Source organism: Tachypleus tridentatus, chromosome 3, assembly GCF_004210375.1.
Source record: "Tachypleus tridentatus isolate NWPU-2018 chromosome 3, ASM421037v1, whole genome shotgun sequence".
In the NCBI taxonomy this organism is placed as follows: Eukaryota; Metazoa; Arthropoda; class Merostomata; order Xiphosura; family Limulidae; genus Tachypleus; species Tachypleus tridentatus.
In genome coordinates this window covers 68487589-68504179 of record NC_134827.1, presented here as the reverse complement: position 1 = coordinate 68504179, position 16591 = coordinate 68487589, and the positions used below count along the sequence as shown (strand labels likewise).

The following is a 16591-nucleotide window of genomic DNA, read 5'->3' as shown; positions in this document are numbered from 1 at the left end:
CGAGTGACCCTCACGGTACGCGTTTTTCATTTGAAATTGAGTGAAAGAAGCTATAGTATTTATGAATTACAATAAGTATACTAACAAAATTACCCTAAAATAGTAACTAAACAATTCCAAATTTCTATAATAAGAAAAGAAATAGCACTAATATTACTTAAAATATTTTTTTTCAGACATAATTTAGAGGGATGAGGATTTGCAGATTTACTGCTCGTGTATAACGCATGCACGTATGTACTATGAGAGGTGAAGTTTCTCAGCATCTCGTTGTGTTTTGTAACAGAAATGCAGAGTTCTTGAATATAATATAATGTTGTGACAAGTGGAGTTATATATTGGGTGTCTAACAATAATAATGATTAGAAGACCTAGAGGTGTTACAAATGTACAAATTTTAGTGGCAGCAGTGGTTGGATTCGTTTCAGGGATTTATATTTGGTATCCACCTCTGCAAAAATATGCGAATGAAAAAGGGAAAAGATTAAGTCAACAAGAAAATCAACGTTAGATACTACTCTGTGATGTCGAGATACTATTGTTATTAGTAGGTTGTAGATGTAAAAGAAAGCTAAGCTCGTTGGGCATGTGTAAGTAGTTATCCTAAAGTTATAGTACTTATAATTATACTAAGGTTAACCATTTTAACGTGAAATTTGAATAAATTAATAAGGTTGATTTACGCTGACAGTAAAAGTAACAATAGATCAATCTATTCATTATATAGTCTTAATATTGCTTCAAGCGAATCATGGTTTTCTTGTTAATGTTAGTTAACGCTGTCGTTAATCTTAAGTTATGCAGTGATATTGAAAATGAAAGACATTGAAACTAGGGAAGGAGCCTGAAAGTTGGTTTTTATTTTAAGTATTGGTACACTTACACGATATCTAGTAATGAAAGTTTGACGAAATGTCATAACATTTTTCACATGCTTAAATTAATTTAGATTCAATCCTGTACGCAAAATTTTGAAAGTTTGTATGGTGGAGTCTAATTTTGAGATCAAAAGCAGACTCGTTTAGTACAGCCTTAGGGCACACAACTATTTAAAACCCAAATATTTTCATGGTTTATCAGAAGAATATAACATAAAGAAGACGTTAAAAACCATAAGCAGCTGTGCTACAGCAATTAAGGATAGTTATTTTACATTGCAATAATGGGGGGGGGGAGCTGAACTCCCACTCTGCATCTGTGCTTGTGGTTATTATTTATATAATGAAGCAAAACATACCCAAAAAATTAAAGATATTAGTACATTTATTCACTTTTCTCATATTATTGTAGTGTAAGAATTTTTTTGTTCATGTTTCAACATCTGGCTTTTTCTTTAAATACCTATTCTTGTTCAGTGATGACGAGAAACCCACTTGTTGAGAAATTTATATGCAAAAACGGCTCGTTTGGGCTGAGAAAACACTTTACATAGAAGAGCGAACAACGTTTCGACCTTCTTCGGTCATCGTCAGGTTCACAAGAAGGTCGAAACGTTGTTCGCTCTTCTATTCTTGTTCAGTTTATTTGCCTTTTCACAATTTACATTAAAGTGTATAGACAACAAATATATTCATTACTGATGTTATTCAAAAACATACACTCAACTATAAGTATTTTAACTTTTTAGTGGTGGATTTAGGTTGGGGTAGGGTGGTTACATATCCCATTTTTATATTAATTTAAAAATGTTTCAAAAATTTGACACCCTATCCATCCTCCTTTGTCACTTATTTTAAATAAAAATTGTTTACTACAACTATGATGTAAGTGAATTCTCCAATAACACTATGTATACAACACAAATTTTGTTCCTGGATAGTATGTGTTATTTCTTAAATGCTTATGTTGTAAAAGTACAGAAAATGGCCATTATTCCCTTCAAACTTTGCTTTTGTGACTTGGATAATGAAATTTAGAAATTAACCTATTTTCTGTGTAAAAAACTGGCAAATTTGCACATTTTCATTTACATAAGGTCTGAATAAAACAATATGTGAATCAAGATTTACACTAAAGTTGTACAAAAATGAACAAAAGTGTTTTGAAGTGAGTAGTTTTTCAAGATGGCTGCTTTCTCTCTGGTGGAGTGGATACAGGGAGCCTAGGGCAATGTGGCACTGGGGCGATGGATGATAGAAGGTCCGGATACATGATAACAGATGCATTCTTGCCAGCTTGATTTTTGAAAGGGTCCATACAGAAGTAGCAATTGCTTGAGTGATCAGTGGGTTCACACCAAATTCTTGGAATATTGAACTTCATGGCTCTCTGTTCCCCTCTGTACCATTCTGCAAAACAGGGAAATAAAATTGTTATTGTGAAGAATAAATTTATTTCATCCACAACTAATGTGTAAGAAGTTCATGCAAAATATTTTATGTGATTTTCTTCTATACTATTGGAAATTTAAAAAAAAAATTAAATTTTAAAAGATCTAAAATTTGTATAATATAAAATTTTACTATCTAAGCAAGCAAAAATTGTCTGTCTTTTAGAGTGTTTTTTGTAGTGCTTGCAGGTAAAATGAGGTGTCCAGGGTTTGTCTTGATCCCTGACAGGCATACCGAAATATTGCCTTGTAGACTTCACACATTTTATCAGATGCTGTCACAGAGTACTTCTTCACTCTTGTCTTGATAAACTGGCCACATTGATAGCAGAATGCATCTGAAGAATGCTTACAACTTCTTGATGCCACCTCTGATAAAATTAGATAGGTCTATGTGTCCACTTAGGCAGATAGAACTAAACTGAAGTGGTAAATGGTGAGCCCCTGTATATATATTATTGTGGAAAGTTCTAGAAAAATTTAAAAGGTTCTTGAAAATCTAATAAGTTCTACAACATTCTAGAAAGTTCTTGAAAAGTCTTGTAAGTTTGAGAAAATTCTCTGTCAGTGACTCAGCACTGAATCTACCTGGAATGTTCTGGAAAATGAGTAAATTTGGAAATTTCATTACCCAAGTCATAAAAGCAAAGTTTGAAGAGGCATAAGCAATTGGGATATAACACTTACTGCCAAGGAACAAGAAAAAGTAAACCATTTGTTACATAGTGTAATACAAATAAATTGTGAATAGCTTGTATTTAACTTTCAGACTGAATCACTAGAATTTTGAAATGAAGGAATGAAAACATATTTAAGTAAGCCAAAACTCTGGTTATACTTAACTTTTAAGCATTGTTTTGAATTTACATGAGCTACTTATGTTGATGTTAGAGATGAATGCAAAAATGCACAAGTTTAAAATTACAAATGGATGTTTATTTTACATGGTTTATGTGGATAAAAAAAACTCCATTGTTTCTCAATCTCTGCAACATCACAAAGCAGAAATATTGTGATATTGTATTTAAATATATATTTTTTAATGGAACATTTTGCCATATAAAACTGATTCATATTTTTTCTGAAGATGCCATGTAGCATTCAAAAATGCAGTTTTTAAAATATGAAATCTAAATATTGCTAGTGTTGTGGTGATGTTATTTCAACAGATTCAATTATTCACGTATAAATAAGGATTTGGTGTACTAGTAAGTGATACTATCAGTTTTAGATAGTAAGGGATTGTAGAGTTAGACTGATCTGTAGAATAATTTATTAATTTTATTTGTAGTTGAGTAGAACAAGACAGATATTAAAGACTAGTTAACTCCATTATAGTTGAAGATAGTGCACAGTGAAAAGAATGGAACCTGTATAGTTGTTGCAAATTTGTATGTTGTCTTAATTGTGAAGCCTAAAAAAAAGAACTTTGTGAACATAGCATTATTGAAGAGTATTTCATATAGTTAGCAGCAAAAATAAATGAAGTTAGGCAGAAGGTTGCTTTGAAGGAGGTTCAGAAAGAGTATTGTGTTACAATGCAGAGATTTATGTAATAGTGGAGCTCTTCATTAAATATACTGATTGTGTAACTTCTAGTGGGGAGGGTAAAGAGACTAAGACTAAATATTATAGAGCTTGTTAATAGTGTAGTTTCTGGTACCAAGAAATAGTTTTTTTTCTTGTGAAAGGGAAAGCAAATAGTGTTGTAAAGTATAAATCATTAGAGCAACTCAATAAATAATAATATTTTGAGATAGTTTTCAAGATAAAGAATTGTATGGCATCAGGATGTTTATGGAAGCTCTTAATTATATTTATTAAAGGTAATTTAAAGTGAACTTGCATAGTGATGAAGAAGTTAGGGAAATGGGAATAAACAAATTGATTATATAGCTATAACAGTAAAAATGTTGAAAACAAAATTTAGAGCATAACATGTTAAACAATACTTTTTAACATAAGTTTTAGATTTAAAAATAATAACACAAGATTCAAAAATAAATTTAGTAATTGCTTTTATTCTAATACCCTAGTATTATGAACAAAATAGATTTCAGGGCAGTAGTTGAAATGTAGAACAATGGCATAAATATTACAGGAAGTTGATTAGGTTTAATGAGTTTTAATACTAAGAATTGTATGAAACTGCAGGTAGTGGACTATATAAGAATGTAGTGGTATTTGAAAAGAGAAGATATTAAACAGCTAAGTTCTTATAATGTTGTGGATTTTTTAATGCTTCTTGGTTTTATTATTTTTAATTAGAGTTAAATAACAAAACAAATAATTATTTATTAAGATTGTGGACTAAAATAGTAGGTGTAAGGTATTAATTGAAATTTTAGTAGTGTAATGTTAGGACTACTAAGTATTAGGCTTAATACATGTAATGGTTCTTTAGGCTTAGTTATAATTCAAGTTGCAGTAAGATTGCAAGACAAATTAAATACATTGTTTTATTTTATGAATCATCATCATGTACCATCTATCTCAGGAAGTTGACTGTCACAATACTCTACTTCTGTCCTGTGACTTTCTCACCAGAGTCTTCACATTTTGGTGTCTCAGCTCACTCTTTAATAATTGCTATTCATTCTGTTTTGGATCTTTCCCTAATATTTACCTTTCTGTTTGACCATCTAGTAGGGCTTGCTGGATGCCATATCATTATAATATGGTCGAAATATGCTACTTTTTTCTTCTTGATGGTTGTTACAATTTATCTTTTCACATTCACCATACTGAGAACTTCTCTGTCTGTCAGGAATATTTTTGTCATATGTTGCTACTCCCACATCTCAAATGCTTCTAGTTTGTTAATCAGTGGTTGTCAGGGTTCATGTTTCACAGCCATATAACAGAGTTGACTATATATATATATTTTGCACTTGATGTTTTTCTTCCTTGTTTTCACACTTATTGTGTTTGATGTCAGACTTCTTTTCTTTCTATCAAAGGTACCTCTTGCCACCTTAATTTAATTCTCTTAATTATTTTAGCTTCATTTTTTCCATCACCTATTACAGTCTGGCCCAAATATGTAAATTTCTCTACTTGTATGTTTTTCTTCTGTTTTTTTTTTTTTTATTTGAATTTCTGGCTTATTGCCATATATGCGTATCAGCATACTCTTTGATTTCTTAGCACTCATTTGCATTCCATACCTTTCCCATGATATCTGCATAATTCAAAATATTATATACATCTTATTCCGTTTCAGCCATTAATACAGTGTCATCAACATATCTTAAATTGTTTATCCCCAAGCTACCAGTCTTAATACCTTTATTACTGTCAATGCTGCAAAAGATGTTTTCTGAGGACAAATTAAATGGACACAGAGAGAGGACACATTTCTGGCATACTATTATTTTAATTTGTATAATGATCCCTCTTTGGTCCTTATGAATTGTTTTTGGTTCCAATACAGACTTTGTATCAACTGCAGATGTTTGCTGTTTATATCTTGGCTTTTCAAGTATTCTATCAGCTTTTCTGGTTGACCTTTTTGAAAGCTTTTTTGTAACCAATAAAACACATACATTTCCCCACTATCCAAGTATCTTTCTGCCATTGTTCTTAAACTAAAGTTTCCTTGTTTGCAATTGATATTTTATATATTCTCTATCACTCTGCCTATCTTCTCCCTTATCTAGATTATTCCTTCCTCCCAAAACCATCTCTGTGACTTGGGTGCATAGTTTTTTCTTTACTTCTATTTACCTTCCTTCCATTCCACATTTTTACTCTTAGCTAGATCAGGATAATCTTCTGTGTCTGGTCAGGACTTTTTGTTGTTACATTGCCCATCTGGTTTCCTTCTGTGATACCTGTTCCTGATTTTTTATCCCATGGCATTCCTATGTGATCTTTACTCTTCAACCCTTACTAATTGGATCTGACTTTTTATCCATTTGGCTTCTTTCTTCTTGCCTTCTTTCTTCCAGAATTTGTTTCAGGTGTCTTCTCATGAGATTATACGCCTCATCTTTTCTCTCACTTGTCATCTTCATTGTCCATTGAAGAAAATTCTACAATCAAGCATGTGAATCATGCTCAGAATGTTTGTCTCCCATTATTTACATGAAATTGAGGTTTCTTCTTTATTGGATTTTTCAGACTCCAGTGTGACTCGTATATTTCTATTGATGCTTTCTTTTCAAGGACTTTCTCTTTATTCATCATTTTATGGATCTTTCTTTGTGGCAAGTGATGTCTGGCCAGGTATTTTTTAACATAAATTCTGAACTGTATAATCATTGTGATTTGCACTTTATCATCTATGGCATGTTCACCATTGAGTTGGGCTGTTCGACAAGGTCATTTGTAGATACATGACCTTATTATATTTTGCTTCATAAACATGCCTGTCCTAGACCACACCACCCATGGACTGCATGAGTAAAGCAGAAGTGGAATGCTGCCCATCTCTGTCATGCATAGAGTGAATAAGCTGGTATGGTCTGTTTTTCAAAATAAGGTTTTGTGGTCACCCATTGCACTGTCTCAGGTGGTGACATTCCTCCAAACTTTACAGTGTGTTGTCACTTTCCTTTCTTTGATTGTGTATGGGAGTTCTTACCACTTTCCATTTCCAAACCACTGGGATGGTTAACTATGAAGGTACCCTGCTGAGTGAGATGTCAGAATTCAGTTCATCCCTTTGATTAGGAATCTTCATTCTACCCTTGCATGGATTATGGTACTCTATGGGCAGGTTTTGGATTTAGAGTGAAGTAATTAATATAAATCATTACACAGGTTTTGCATTGTTTATTTTCCTCCTTTGAATTTCTTTGACTGTGTTGTGGGTCAGTGGTTCACGCAATTGCTCCAGTTCTGTCTTTGGCTATCCCTCATCCTCTCTTGTTATAGGGATATTTTTCCCATTATAATGTTCATGGCTTGTCATGTGGTTCAGGAATTTATTGTATGTAATAGATGTCATTTCAACACTGGATGTCAGATTCACAAATCGAAAACCCAGAGTTAATCCCAGTGTTATACCCAGGAATCATTGTGGTTCTCAATCTTCTGACTTTCAGGGTTGTGGTGAAAACAGTAAAATCTTCATCTTACCCTAATGTGGATGGTTGCACCCCCACAGGTGAGTTTGGCATATAGTTTACTTACCAAGTATGGTCTCCCATTCCTTAGCCACTACAGTGTGGGGAACATCCTTTATTTACTCACCTTTCTCATTGTGAGATTGAGTTACAGTATATTTGGTTAGGATCACTTTCCTGCAAAATTCTCTCCTGTTGGATGTGCTTCTTGCACATCCAGGTTCTATATTTTACACATTCTACAGTTGAGTGAAGACTATATCTGGTTCAGAAGTCATGTTTCCTTTTTCTAATGTTTTATATCTGAATTTTTTATTTCCAGGTGTATTTCTTGGGAAGGGTATTTTTGTTGACTCTTTGCACTGGTCTCTCCTTAGCAATATGAAATTTTAGCTAATCTTATGAGGATAGATAAGTAGCATATTGGAAGTTTATAGGAAATTTTCCAATACTGAAAATTCATTTCTGCTAGATATTTACGTTCTCACACATTTCTCATCATTTTTTTTACACATTTTCCCAGTGCTGACATCTTCCATCAAACTTTGAAGTGATATTTTGGAAGAGGAGTGTAGAGAGAGTCGCACGTGTCACGTGAGCATGCCATACTCCTGTTGGTAAGGAGGTGAAATAGATGATCTGCATGAGAGACATTGCAATTTTGCCATTCCAATTGGGTGAGCAGAAAGGTTGTAGAATGGATAAGAAAACGTTTGCACATAGAGAGAGCAACACCGTAGAAGAACAGCTAAGTTTGAGAGGGAGAAGGTACACATTTGAAATACAATTTCAGTATAGGAAAATTATAACCTTTGCATATGGCTATCATTTATGATTGTGGTTGTTTGCCATTTATAGTTTTCAACATTTTTTTTCAATGTGTTTGCATTCATTGGTTTCAATGATATTTTTTGGTTTGTTTATTATTACCAAATCAAAAAGAGAACTTTATATGAATTTGTGATTCAGTATATTGATTACCTAGTTCCTGTTATTGTTGGAAATGCTACTAGTAAAACTTTCCAGGAATTGGATGTGACTTTATTTGAAGAGGAGGTAAAAGCTTTAATCCTTCTGCAATAGGTCCAGCATAAAATATGAGTTTATATATATATTTGCACATAATTACAGTTATGCCATAATGCTTGATGCATTACATGTACCTTTACAAAATTTGGTAAACATTAGCTTACTAATGTTTTTTGTTTATAAAAAATTAGATTTTTTTAATGAAATATTTTTATTAAAGATTTGTTTGTGAAAATATTGAGTATGTTTTGTTACGAGTTTAAGAGTGAAGTGATTTCATGTTATGATTAAAAAATATTCTTCATCCCAAGTATTCTCAAATATTGTTTGTCTAATCTTTAAAACCTTGTAAATACATTTCAGACATTTAGTTTCAGCAGGACTTTATAATCTGTCTGTTATTTTCTCTAACCATGTGATTTTCTCTAATCACATTAAGAAATACAATTAGGAATTAATTATTTAATTATGCTTTTTTCATTCTAGGGTGATTGCAGATAACATGAAAATACAAATGTTTTGTTTAAGTAGCTTAAGTCTCATGACATTTTATATTTATATATGGATATTATTTATGACCTTGGAGTTGTACCTGGCTAACATTACATAACTAGGATTGATGTATTGCACTTTCATTTGTTACCATATCCAGTAATAAAAAAGTCACTTTTAGCCTTTACAAAGTGAGTGTTTTCACTGTGTAAAAGTTGTCTGTCTTGTAATATACAGTCAAATTTCAGTTATTATATGTGTATATAGTTTATTATTATCATTTAAAATTGAGCTATTAAACTTTATTTATTATGTATTTAGTTGGTAGTTGTTTTTCTGGCTTCTTTTTACATTGGTTTGTTACTCTTTACACCTTTTCAAGAGATTTCAACTTCGATGTCCTTTTTTTACAGTTGGTTACGGGCCCGGCATGGCCAAGCGTGTTAAGGTGTGCAACTCATAATATGAGGGTCACGGGTTTGCATCCCCATTGCACCAAACATGCTCGCCCTTCCAGCCATGGGGGCATTATAAAATGACGGTCAATTCCACTATTCGTTGGTAAAAGAGTAGCCCAAGAGTTGGAGGTGGGTGGTGATGACTAGCTGCCTTCACTCTAGTCTTACACTGGTAAATTAGGGACGGCTAGCACAGATAGCCCTCGAGTAGCTTTGTGCGAAATTCAAAAACGAAACAGTTGTTTACTCAGATTGATTGTCATATGCAACTTTTTTTTGTATGTTTAAGATGAGTGATTTTGCTGATTTTCTTTTTCCTGCTTCACTTCGGTGAAGGATTTTTCTTTTCCTCCTTTCTACCTATTGCTTTCAGATCTCCTAGTGACAACTAGTACACTGAGTACTTGATTTTGATATCCATGGTAGCAAAATGCAGGTACTTTTTATGTAGTTTTGTCTTCCTTTACACATGAGAGAATTAATTATTTCAAATCGTCAATACTTGGGCTTTAGAGCAGGTAAATTTTAATAGTTTTTCAGTTCTAGATTAATGAGTACTTTTTCAATGAGGTATGCTTAGAAAGTTTGTACTTTATATATTCCTACTAACTACATCTAATTCTTTCTTTGTTGGTAAATATGTGCCTTGTAATCTTAATTTTATCATTGCAGGACTTAATTTTTGGGCATTGCTACATCACTGACATGTTCATTTCTTACCCTTTCTTTGTTCTTGAAACTGTAATCCAAAGTTTCTCCACCAACTCTACAATTTGGAGTCCATTCCGATAGTATCCACATCATTATTTTTAACTTAGAAGTTGATTGTTCTAGTTTAGGTCCCTACTCTTTGGACTAAATTTGGCTCCTTATGTTTTGTTGGGTGATAAGAACGTTTGTCCTACGTTGTCACCCGGTAAGTCTTTGCAATCATTAAGTATGTGATTGGCTTCTACTTAACTATTTGTGTTCACAGATCACACTTATCTTCTCCTACAAGAAGCAACATGGAAGAGATTCTGATAAAAGTGGTGAAGTCTGTTTTTACCCCAACTCAATATCTACCTTGTGCATCTGGTTTTCTTCTTCAAGTCCAATCTTGGTCACCTTTGACCTTTTCTTCATCTTTGGGATTGGGAGAAATCATTTCATAAGGCCATCACCTTGCATTTTGTCACACCTTGAGAGGTTCTATCTCTTTTGAGTATATGGGTTTCTCTGGAAACTTTCATTCCTATGGGTTGAGCTCATACAAGTTTCCTTTGGTGGATACTCCTTAGTTAGTGGTACTTCTCAAATCCCTTAAACCACCATTTTACCCTTCCTTCCTTAGTCAGGGTTGGCTTAAGAGCTACACAGGGACCAAACTACAATGACGGATTGGCTTTCTTCACCTTGTATGGATTTACATTTGTTCTTGGAGGCTTCTTTCAAGTGAGTTGGGGTGCTTACCTCAACACTTGGGAAATTTCCAGACTTTTGTCAGTCAAGAAGTCTGCTCTTTATATCATTATTTTCAAATTTTTGGTGGTTTATTTAGCTTCCTCCCCAGGATGGTTATAATACACTGTACTATAGGTGGGAAGTACTATTAGTGAATAGTGATTACATGCTATATCCATGTTCAGAAACAGCAGTAAATTTGTGGGGAATATAAACTAGCACACTGAAAATTAAAATTTCAGTGTAAGAAAATGTTAACATTAATGTTAAAAATGCAAAAAGTATTTGTTTAAACATTAGTACCTAAACAAATTATCTTGACATACTTTTCATTTGTCTACTGCTTATATACAGTTAACTTGTTCTTTGAGTTGTGTTTCTCAAGAGTCCATGTTTACGATGATTGTATTCAGGAATGTAGATTTTACAATTATGTAAAATGTCGGCATTTTTATCACATATCAGGATACTTAAATTGTTTTTTGTAATAATATTAATTTGTGTGACACTTTTGATCAAAATATTTAGTAATTCTAATTATTTCAAATCGTTGATGATAGCAACAGATCATAAACTTATCTGAATGAAGATGGTGTGTATGCAGCATACAGCGTGCAGATTTGTAAAATTAAGAAACTGAAAACTGCCTGTTTCTTAAACTGCTATTAATCTTATAGCTTTTGCAACCATTTTTAAATTAACATTTTAACAGTTGTGTTATCAGATATTTATCCATTTTCATACCTTCTCACAAGTGCTCCAACAAGTCAAGGCCTTATCAAAATTAAGGATAACAGTATGTGGAATACTAAACATAAAGAACAGTAACTGGAGATGTATGGATTTTGGAATATAAGTAAAGGAAATCAAAATGATTTGTTATGTGTACACAACTGACAGTTATGATTTACATAGTTGTAAAACATAAGTGTTAAATTTAGTATGTTTAGAAGTGATAACTTATTGCAGGTTTGTTTATGTAATGGATAATTCATTACTAGATTAGTTGTTGTGAATTATTACTCAAACCTTTTGAATTTTTTTTTTTATCTACATCCTAATGTCTTGTAGTTTGTAGAAAGTTATACACTTCAGTCAGGTAATATATGTAGGTGACAAAATTAGTGAAATTAAAAAGTTAGACTGTGTTTGTGAGTTTAATCTTAATGGGTGATTTTTTAAATGATTATCTAATACTATAATAACAAAGATAAAGAATAATGTCATAGGGTGTTCTAAAATAATTGAACCTATGTGAACTTTGATGAAAAGAAAACCGTTATCTAAAGCTGTGAATAAAACTGTGATTAACTGTATAATGAGTATTTGTATGTATTTTATCTTGGTTTAGTATACTGTTTTAAAACAAGAGGATTGTGTGCTGTTTATTTATTGTTGAAATTTATTGCCAACAAGTCACGGGCACCTACTGTAAAAAATCCTGTCTATACATGTAAGTTAAAACCTGATGGGATTCCTTTTGAATTTGGGGAATTGAGAAAAATGCCTTATGGTTGGATGAGGATGTTATATGAGGATATTATAAAGGTTTTCTTAACAGTAAAACAATTATTTATTTCATTTGACATACAATATGAATTAGTTATAAAAGTACCCCATTAGATGTTACCTATGTTTTAGTTTATCCAAAATCTAAAAGTATTATTTCAGGAACATTATACAGCTAAGATTGTTTTGTTTCCAGAACTACTATTATTGTAGGTTTACTCTGAATGTGCATTACTAATAGATACTTTTCTATTCCACTTAACATATAAATTCTTCACAGTTTACACTTAACTACTTGGAATAACACTGTGCATCATGTCTGTCATTGCAAAGCAACAACTAAAATCACATCAAAGTCATTAAAACACTAAGTTCTTCTATTATGTATAGAAAGATTTTTCCATCTCTAGCACTTTGTGTATATTACACTCAATCTGAAAGAGATGACCAAGAACAGGTCTGCTTAGTGTCAAGAAAACATATGACTTTATAGCAACTATAACTTTGCAAAAAGAACAAGACATAAGTAATTAAAATATGGCTTCAATAGAGTTTTAAATTGCATAAATACAAAACACTTTTAAATTATCATAATTTATCACAAGTGTCAGTAATTTATATAAACAAGACAGTTACTGTTGAATGTCAAATAAAGTATTTTTCTTGCTGTTTTTACCCAACTTATTATTTTCTATGTAACAGTGTTGCAGTTACACTCATAGTGACAATAATATTAGTAATATTTCAGAATTTTAATAATTTCATTATTTTTTTTAGCATCGTGTAAGAAATATCTTGGACAACTGCTTTCCCAATTACCATATCATTGATACTTCCAGTCATTGTTGGATTCTCTGACAAAGCATTTGAAAGGAACATTTCATCTTTATACTCTATGGTCAGCAAGCTGTTGAATGGACTAATTGCCACTATAGTATGCCACATAATTTACAGAATAATACTAATTAAAGCTAGGGATGAAAAAAAGGTCCCTTGAAGTGCATAGAAATGTGATTTACATCCTATTGTAGAATCAATAATACCATTTGTTAAGTCATGATACCACAATCAATAAATCTATCTATCAATAAATAGATAAAACATTTAATATTTATACTCTGTAACATTTTGAAGAGAAAATAAAAGTGGGAATTATTATATTTTGAACTTGTGTTTAAACTATATAAAGTACAATACTTTAATTTTAAACTATATAAAGTACAATACTTTAATTTTAAACTATATAAAGTACAATACTTTAATTTTAAACTATATAAAGTACAATACTTTAATTTTAAACTATATAAAGTACAATACTTTAATTTTGAACTATATAAAGTACAATACTTTAATTTTAAACTATATAAAGTACAATACTTTAATTTTGAACTATATAAAGTACAATACTTTAATTTTGAACTATATAAAGTACAATACTTTAATTTTTTTTGCTACTGATTGGTACAGAGAAAAATACAGAAAATACATTTTAATGATATTGTTTATAACAGTTTTAAACTAAATGGTTTGAAGTATAATATAAATTAAATGGCATTTGTCCACAGGTAAAATATTAAAAACAAGCATACTGATCACACACAAACTTTTGTAAAAAAGATAACATGCATAGGTAGTTCAGAAGTTTGTTGATACGCTTCAGTAATGGAGATATGTAGGAAAATAACTAAGTAGTATGCAATGAGATATGGAGTAGAGTGAAACGGTTAATGGAGATTGCTCATTGGGCTCATTAATCAATTACATTCAACTACTTTGTTACTAATAAAACTGATCCATTATTCTCTATGACATGGTTAAAAAAATAATTCTAAAAATCAAACTTAGAGCCTATGAATACGGAGCACAGATAGCCCATTTTGTAGTCTTGTGGTTAATAAAAAACAGTGCAACATTTTGATTAGTTGGAATCTTCAAAAATAGTAATTAGAAACCCTAACTTCAAGTAGTTGGTTATTTACTTTGGTTAATTAATTATGTAATTGCAACGTACATGGATTGCATTGATTATTACATTTTCTTCAGAGCTCTTACATGAAGCAAAATATGGCATGAAATAGTTGTACTCTTAACAGTATTATTTGTATTGTAATATACTTATGTATATCAAATAAAATTTTGTGTTTGAAAAGTTAGAGCTTCAAAGATGTCAAGAAAAGCTGGAATGAAAATGCATTGGTGACTTTAATATTTTTCAAGTTAAATGTGAAGTTGAAAGTAGAAGAAATCTGAAGGTGAATGAAAGTTTGTGGTTTTATAGGAAAGATCTTTGTAATAACAGGAGATTTAAAATAAGTTGTAGCAAACAAGCTTAATGAAATTATATCAAATCACTAGTGGTATTATGAGCTCCAAAAGGTGTTGGTTGATATGTTTATAATACAATAATTGCAGGAAATTAAAGTTGGAGAGAAAAAAAATGCAAATACACATTACAGATAAATCAAGGTGTCATATACCATTATTTCAAAAGAATAACTCCAGAACTGTAAACAACGTGCATGATACCACAAACATTAAATGCAAAATGAAAGTGTAAACCTGAAATCTGAATGGAAGAGTTTTGATACATTATGAAACTATAATAATAATGTAATGATAACAACATGCAGTTGATTCTTAATGACTTATACATTTTTTTCATCATATGACAGAGGGATCTGTTAAACTTACAAAATTGATTATTCAATACGATTATGTATCGGTCAGATGCCAACTGATACTGGTACTAGTTATATTAACTAGCACACTGGACAGTCAGCTAAGACCCACGTAAGATGCAAGATGGATAATTCCTTAGCTTAAATCTAAAAATTTGAGGAGACACTACTTAAGCACAAAATTAGTAAGTTAAAGCTGGGAACATCCAAGATGCAAAAATTACCAAAATAATGTTATATTCAGTTTTTATGTTACGGCCATGTTACTTTGCCTGGTGTGGCCAGAGTGCTTGACTTGCAGTCTGAGTGTCATGGGTTTGAATCCCACCAAGTATGTTCATCCTTTCATATGTGGGGACTAAGAAGTGATGGTCAATCCCACTATTTGTTGATGAAAGAGTTGGCAGTGGTTGGTAATGACTAGCTGCCTTCCCTCTAGTCTTACACTGCTATATTAGGGATAGCTAGTGTAGATAGTCCTGGTGTAGTTTTGCACAAAATGCAAAACAAACTGAACCATGATATTTGCAGTTTGAACTGTTTTAGTTGCTTTAGTTTAGCAAATAAGTTTTGGTGGAGAATATTTCATAGATAAAATTAGAATTATGAATGTAAACTTGGTTTAAAAACTATTATACCAAAGAAAGAATGCCAACTTTATAATATAAAATTCAGTGTGATGACATCTGATATGTTGTCATGGTAATCAACTTCTGATATTGAATGAAGGAGATTGTAAAAGATAAAATATAAATTTGAAAAACTTTTTTTTTTTTTCCTAATGAGAGGTATTGTGAATAATTATGGACAAATTTGTTATAAGAGATATTTCATTATGATAATCTTATATTAAACTATATCCCAAACAACAATATAACAAAAGTTGATTTACTCTAAATCCAGCCCACCACTAGTACAGTCTTCAGATTTACAACGCTACAATCAGGGGTTCGATTCCCCTCGGTGGGCTCAGGAGATAGCCCGATGTGGCTTTGCTATAAGAAAACACACACTCTAAATCCTCAAGCTGATGTTGAAATAAATTGGATTGGTGTAAAGAGTTGTTAAGAATAATGTTCATAATGAATCAAGTGGTATATTTACCTATTGTAAGAACTACAAGAAATGAAATTAACAATATTTATGATATTCTCCCAATTTCAAGATGCTGAATTAGATTATTCCATACATTACTCAGATTTATTAGTAGCCAAGTTAATATCAAAACAGGAACCTGGTGTTTAGAAAGCTATACCAATTATAAGGTAACTTATTTAAAACTGTATTTTCTATAGTAATTTGAAAATTGAATTTTTCTGCCAGCTTGAACTCCAGCAAAAACAATACAGATCTTCTTCCTTAGTAGCTGATGAGGATAATAAATATTCACAATAAACACTTCGAAAATATGAGAACTTTCTAATAATAGTGAACATATATTTGGTTTCCATGTAGTAATCCATATAAAAAAACATTTAAGAATCTTGTAGATCCATCTGAAATTTGTAAGAAATAATGATTGTACTTGCATTGTTATTTCCAGATGGAGTAAAATCGTAATATTTGTCATACAGCTTTGTGTGA

The 16591-nt window shown here is 31.5% G+C and overlaps 1 long non-coding RNA gene across 1 annotated transcript; it reads left to right on the top strand.

The window, feature by feature from the left end:
- LOC143247056 (uncharacterized) lies at positions 1-13487 on the top strand. The gene is made up of 3 exons (XR_013026327.1): positions 1-15; positions 177-590; positions 13107-13487. It is a non-coding gene; the product is annotated as an uncharacterized LOC143247056 (long non-coding RNA).
- Positions 13488-16591: the final 3104 nt, after the last annotated feature.